A 7212-nucleotide genomic window follows, 5' to 3' on the forward strand; every position below is an offset into this window, starting at 1 on the left:
TAAAATGCTTAGAAATTATTTCCGGGCACGGAATAAAAAAGAATCATTTCTGAACAGAAATTATTTTCGGGAACAGAATAGTTGCCAAATGCACTCTCACTGCAGTTCTAAAGTATTATTTGATACAACCCATCCTTTTCCGGTTTATTGGTTTTGTAATTGATTGTTTAATTAACTCGAGTATTAACACTCACCCTTGATCTCGAGTGGAAAATATCGTCAGGGTGCTCGACTTCGACTTTGCAATTGCTCGTTTGAAACTGGCTATCGCAGAGTCGCCGGAGAATGAGAAATAACATCAAGAACTGAGTTTCTACTGGGTGTTCGAGTTGTATGCCCCTGCTCTTGGTTGGAATGTGCTGTCAAGAGCAATCAGGCTCTCCACTTGATAACTTTGCCCTAGCTTTTAAAAGGTACCGTCTTTTTCACTAGTAGTAGAACCTTTTCCATCACTATCTAATCCGGCGTTCAATATGTTGAAACTGATTCTAAATTCCTCAGATTTCCGTCTACTTCGGACCATTATTACCCAGTCTCGAGGGTTCATCAGGCAGTGCGTGCGGAAACCGGCTGTAGTATTGGGGGGTTAATTGCCAGGGGATTTCACATACTTGTGTTCCAGGGGCTCGGCACTCAGCTATGCAACTTTTGCTAGTAAAGGAGATGCTGCCTCGAGCATTCTACTCACTACCATCACCATGATTGTATCAGTTCTTGTTAGTATACTTACTCTCGGCTTTCTCGCTGGGTCTGTCGTTGTGCCGATGGCTGCACTTGCAATGTCTAAGTAAAAATCACAGGTAAATTATGTCCAAATAGAATGGTAATCTAGACTTACTAATTGATTTATTCCAGGATTCCGACGAAGGTACTTTATGCAATTCTCCAGGTTGTTTTACTTACACGAAGCCTGTGGTGACGGTGCTAGTGATGCTGGTCGTTGCTATGGCTTGTAGCCCAACCCTTTCGCAATCAATCGATCCATATTTTGACAGCAGAGGGTCTTTCTTTGATTCTTTAAAATTAGCGTTCCGAGCTAGTGGTGGATTTCCCTTTATGCTATTGGTCTCCAGAATCTTTGATCGGCATTAGAAGTTTATGAATGCCACTGTCAATTGTGTGGGGCAAGCGAGGCCGCTGAGTATTTAGTCGACGAAATGAAGCAGCCTTATTCCAACCTATTTTAGATCTATGTAGCGCATGAGCACTTTATACTTGTATTTCTTTCTCTGAGACTACTTTCCTTCTCATTTCACAGGCAAGAAGAAGTGAGCAGGACAATGTCATTGGCGCACAGGAATGCAGAGTTTCACTCTCACAAGGCTTCCCGCAACACTGTTCCTAGGCACCATCAGGCCTTGCCATGGCCATCTTGGGTCTTTTTCTAGCCTCTTTCTGGGCCACCGGCACACGAATTTACGACTAGACACCACTACTCATTAAAAGAGTTGGTTCAAGGGCAAAGATATACAGTCGATGAGAAAGGTATATCTGGGACTTGTGCATTATTCATTATGAAAAAACTGCCAGCAGTAAACCTGAATTTAGCTGCCAAAATTGAGTACATATTGAGCAACAGTCCCAAGCTAAATCTTCGACAAGTTGTACATGCGTACAGCAAGCTGTACGATGATAAACTTTAAGATTCCAACGTCTCGGTTCAGCTAAAAGAAATGATAGCGTCCGGCACAACTCGTGCCACTGAGTTTCAGACACAAATCAAGCTTGCAGAAGGTCTGTTTAGATTCAAAATGAAATTTCTGTTGTGAGTATGCATTGCAATAGGTTGCTCGCGGAGCTTGGTTACCATAAGGTCGATTACATTGTTCAACACAAACAAATCACATGCATAGTTTGGCGTTGCCTCCATCAGATGCTAAATAACTTCATTTACAAAGTCCCTTCACACTTCCTGTAATCATCGCAAAAACTATGCATGACATGATCCAGTCTCATGGGCTTGCTGCAGTTCCTATAGCTACTGTTAATTCTAGTTCGAGCATCAAGCATCGACTCAAATTGCTCAACAGATTCGCAATGAACTAAAGCAAATAACATTATGACCGACATGAATGTTCTATCATATAGAACAAAATATGACGACAAGCATCGACAATGGGAAAGCGGGTCCGCGTGAAAATTTTCACCTGCAAAAACTTGCTCAACAGATTTGCCATCTACTCATTTCCTTTTTTCCTCTTTTGACGACAAAATTAACTTATGGAGAATCGCCGTATGATGAAAAATTATTCTGCTTTCACTTCCCCGCCGAGAAAGATTGAATCGGATACTATTAAATCCAAGCTGATCTAGCACAGGTATCGAAACCAATCACATTCACACCAAATACGCACGTAGGCTTATAACATGTTGGACTTAACCGGTACTTAAATCACAAGCTGATCCATCGTCCAGGACTGAGCTAGGTTACTATTATGTTTCTTCTGCCAAGTCTGAATTCTCCATTTATCATTGTTCGTGGCCTACAAAAGAATTTGATTAATAGTTCGTAATCGAACCTATTACACGCACTTTTCAATCAACATGTCTCCACAATAGCCAATGTCTCCATCAAAGTTTTCAGCCAGATTCGCATAAATTTGTGAAAATGAACTGCTAATTTTCCGCAACGGTACTTTCTCATGGTAATTTTGTTAAATTAAATTTGGGCAAATGGACTATCATAATATGGACAGGTTATTGTCGATGCATTGGATAATCTTTGGCACTGTTGTGAATTCATGTTAAAGCAGGTTTTTAAATATTTAGCATCTTCAGAATTCTTCTGAACAGCAAATTCTTTTTAAGTTCCTGACATGTAATCTACGGAAGTATTGGCTCGTCAAACATTTTGTTCCTCACATTATTTCTAGCTTCAAACTCCGCGTCTCTTTGAAAATTTTTATGTTCCATTTTTCAACTCTTCTAAGATTCAAACGTCTCTGAAAGCTTAGAGAAAGGCTTGATTTAGTATTGAAATATTTTGGCAATCGTAAATAGAATTTTAAGACCTTTAAAGTGCATGCTGTATAAAATTGACTTATTATATGGCTTGTTTAATTTCAAACTGTACATCAACCGTGGATTCATTTCCATATTATTAAAGCATCTACTACAGAAACTACGCTCGGTAATTCACACAGTAAAATCCAGTTCCAAATGCGTCCGCATCATTCGGTTTCCTCTAGAAAGAAATCTCGATTAGAGAAATGTGTAGAAGGAATGAAGATTTAAGCCTATATAAAATAAATAAAAACCAACATTTCTAAAATATGTAGTTTTGAGGTCATTTAAAAGGGAAAAGCCTCTTGTAGGAAAGAAAACAGAAACTAGAAAAAGAGGAAAAGCATCATTTGCCACTTGCTTTGTGACTCAAGGTTACAAATGGGTTCCAAGTGTAAAACTTAATTTTTTTGTTAATATTATTACAAGAGTCATTACATCATTCAAAAACAAATGGATAAAAAGAAAATCATTTTCCAGCTTTGGAGTATGCACCCAAAGGGGCTTGAAAACATGATTCGCTAACTGATTCTCCTTGTCTGAATCCCTTATGAAAATAAAATGGCCTTGAAGAAAAACAAAATAAGTGAATGTCCATTGTGAAAATGGATTTTAATGCAGATCAGTGCGTTTCAGAACATCTAATCTTCTTTGGCCCAAAACACAGATGAACATCTTATCTTCATATCATTCTAGCTTGAGACTTGAGAGGGAAGAAATGGGCACACTTGATCTGTGATGGAGAAACATGAAGGCAGAATTCCAGGAAAGAGCAAAAACGGAAGGGCTTTTTTCACCATTAGCCTTCAACGTGAGCAAAAACACTATGTCACTCATGAATAAGCCTGTGTTATTTCATTGACACTAGGGAATAACTCAAATTGTTAAATGTATTTTTATGCCAAATATCAAGTCAAATTTGTGACTCGATGCTGTGGTTAACCAAATTCGCCCGCATTTAGCATTGAACAATGAATACTAGCAATAAATTACGTAGTGTATCCTTTTCTTGTATGGATGAAGGACTGTTTTGTTTATTGCTTTTGTTAATACTTAGAGATTGGGCATAATTTTAAATCTTGGGGCAATCTTATAAGAACAATAACTATGAAGGCAGTATGTCTTCCTGTAAAATTTTGACTCTCTATGAACATCTAATTTCTTCTTGAACTACTCCTGGTGGGGAACTGCAGGTCTCTAATGTCTCCATTCACTATATGGGCTTTCTACAATCTGCAGTTTAGTGATCAGAAGTTCTCATTTTTCCAAATTTTATGATGCAAAAAAAATCATGAAATTCCCTTTGTGCTATAACCCATGCAATTTTGTTGAAAAATAGCGCTGGGTATATAAACAAACTTTATATATTAAGTCATGTGACAGACTCTTATCGAACTTTGAATATGACCCATTTGCTTTAAAGACCACTTACAATCAATTACTTCACTTTAAATACCAACTATGTGGACTAGTCTTGGAATTCCACATAGTATTCTTTCCTATACTATTTAGGATATCACGCAGAGGGGGAATAAAAACCATAATGTTGAGGGAAAGGAATATTTGTTTTTTGGGTTGTGAGTAATGAAGGAATCATTTTGCAAGCAGAATTCAGGTGACTTGAGAGGTGACAACCCTAAAACGTGGAAAATTTGGTGAGACATGCAAGGGTGTATCTCCTAGAAATAGGGAACACAATCATGTACTGCTTGGACCCCACTGTCACTATAACTGATTCTCTCTACTAGCAAATTGGAAGTATATTTGATCTCTTATTTGTTCTTGTAAACTTCTCCAGTCAATTAAGGACATGAAGATTCTTGTTCCCCAGAACATCATACCTTATTCATAGACTCACCTTGATGAGCTCTTACTGATTCCAGTAATTCCTATACAATACTTGGATAGAAATCAGTCCATAAAGTACAGTTAGAAAGAAAACATGAAATGAATTTCTTCCAACACAGCAATTAATTTTCCACCATAGCCCATCAGCAAAAAGTTAGAGAGAGAGAGAGAGAGAGAGAGAGAGAGAGAACACAGAAGCACTTACAGAGAATTACAGACAATCGTTGAAAAACTATTTACATATACAGACAGATGCTAGAAACCCGTTTTCTTTACACAAACATGAGTCATCACTTGTAACAGATATAGATTACAATACAGCAGTTCATTTATTTCCCAGCTTCTATTTTGTAATCATGCACCTTGGAAGTTTTTCTTTTCTTTTCTTCACTTACCATCAGTTACCACCCAATATGTAGCATAACTCATATCTTGGTCCTTTTTACCAGTTTTTTCCTCTCCACAGTTTGAGTAAGACTCAGAGGGAATAAAAGTCAGCAATACTTCTCATCACCTTTACCTGAGTGATCAAACACTTGATGTAATGAGCTGTCTCGTCCAAAAGACAACAAAAGTCCATAGCTTCGCCCCCGGGCACAAGCTTTTGGAGCTTCTCCGCATGCCCAAAACCGTGCTCTTCAATATCCCTCTTCTTCTTCTTTCTCTTCTTCTTCCCAAGAGATCTTTCTCTAGAATTAGATTTCGAGCATCTCCCACGAAGAAGATTGTGTCGGCGCTCACCATTTCGGGCCCTCCAGAGTGTCGCGCGGCTCCAAGCCCTCCTTGTCCCAACTGCTCTAGCCATCGAAACATAGGCTGCGACTTTGACTCGACGGCATCGTTTTAGGAATTCCCTATGAGAGGATGACGATGACGATGTGGGGTTGTGCTTTCTTATCCTGACCCAGGATTGAAGAAAGACTTGAGTGAACCTAGATCTCAAAGAACCAGGAATTGGGGATGATCTCTGAGGATTCTTCATTTGAAGGCCTGGAAAGGAGAGAGTTTTTGTGGTGAAATATTAGGGTTTCTGGGGTTGTGTAGTGTGGAGTATGTATGGCTTTTTTTTCGTAGGGTTTCCCTTTTGACAATTGGATCAAACGACAAACAGAAAACAGATGGGGAATGTAAGAGGAGAGATCTTCTGATGACACAGGGGGGCCAATTTGCTCAGAACTCACAAGGATAAGAGGAGAATTTAGTTCTGACAATTCTGACACACTGTATCTTGAGAGAGAGAGATGTGGTTAGGGATGTTTCTGAAGGAACCACAAAACATGTGAAGGGAATATGAGAGAGAGAGAGAGAGATGGAAAATGGGAGGTGTGAAAGGAGGATGGGATTAGGGGAATCAAATTTAGGAATTGTATAATAAAAAATTTCTTTTGCATGCAAGAAAATAATTTTTATCGACAGTTTTAAACATCCGAAATTTTATTCTTTACAAAGTTATATCTTTGATTTAGAATTCTCTTTTTTGAGTTAAGATATATGAGATAAGACGCATCCGTAAACTAAACTTCACGCAGACTCACATAAATGATAACAAAAAAACACATTATAATAATGGGATTATGTGCGGTTTGGTTCTTTCATTTTCAGCTTAGCATTTAGGGATGTGAAGTGAGGGAGGGGGGTGTGGGCCTGCAAAGGGCCAACCACCATATGAGTGCACATGGTTCCATTGCCCCCCTTGTGGATTGTGGGACCCCCCCTCTTGACTCATTTTGTTCTCTTATAATGCTATTTAACCTTTTAGCTAAGCCTCACTTGATAATAAATATATTCATTAGCCTATCTATCAATGCTTTTTGTTTAGCCTTTCACCACAGCTAACCACCTCCTGTAGGCATCTAATTCTCTTAGGTAGCTTTCAAATGCTTTTTGATTTCTATGTACCGGACGCGTGAATCGCATTATGCATCGTGTATTCATTGCGACTCACATCAGTTCGTGATGACGACTTGTGAATTTGCCAGAGGTCGAAAGAAGCTTTTATTCTCCAATGTAGTCGCTAAACAACCCAATTGATCATAGTTTCACCTCTTGGGTTGCTTAAATCAAACCACAAAGCTTATTAAGTTGTGGATATTTTTCTTTAGCTCATCAAAGTGAGCGACCAAGGACTATGGCTATTCATGTTCGCTTATCTAATTAATATCGGGATAATTAGCATGTCATCGCAATATTATTCTCCTACTCATTAGTGGGGTAATGTTACAGCCTATGCTTTTTTTTTCTTGACAAATCTATCTCGCAATAGAGACTATACAAAACAGCAATAAATGAAAAATGAAGATATGCTGACTTTGCTGGATTATTAATGTCACTTTACCGAGGGAGCTTACTTTCATCATCAAT

The 7212-nt window shown here is 38.6% G+C and overlaps 1 long non-coding RNA gene across 1 annotated transcript; it reads left to right on the plus strand.

The window, feature by feature from the left end:
- Positions 1–268: 268 nt before the first annotated feature.
- Positions 269–1643, plus strand: LOC130140754 (uncharacterized). Its single transcript, XR_008818743.1, has 3 exons — positions 269–413; positions 502–800; positions 890–1643. It is a non-coding gene; the product is annotated as an uncharacterized LOC130140754 (long non-coding RNA).
- Positions 1644–7212: the final 5569 nt, after the last annotated feature.

The sequence above is a fragment of the Syzygium oleosum genome, unplaced genomic scaffold, assembly GCF_021117445.2.
Source record: "Syzygium oleosum isolate NSW1041296 unplaced genomic scaffold, Sole_v2.1 Sole_v2.01, whole genome shotgun sequence".
NCBI classification, from domain to species: domain Eukaryota; kingdom Viridiplantae; phylum Streptophyta; class Magnoliopsida; order Myrtales; family Myrtaceae; genus Syzygium; species Syzygium oleosum.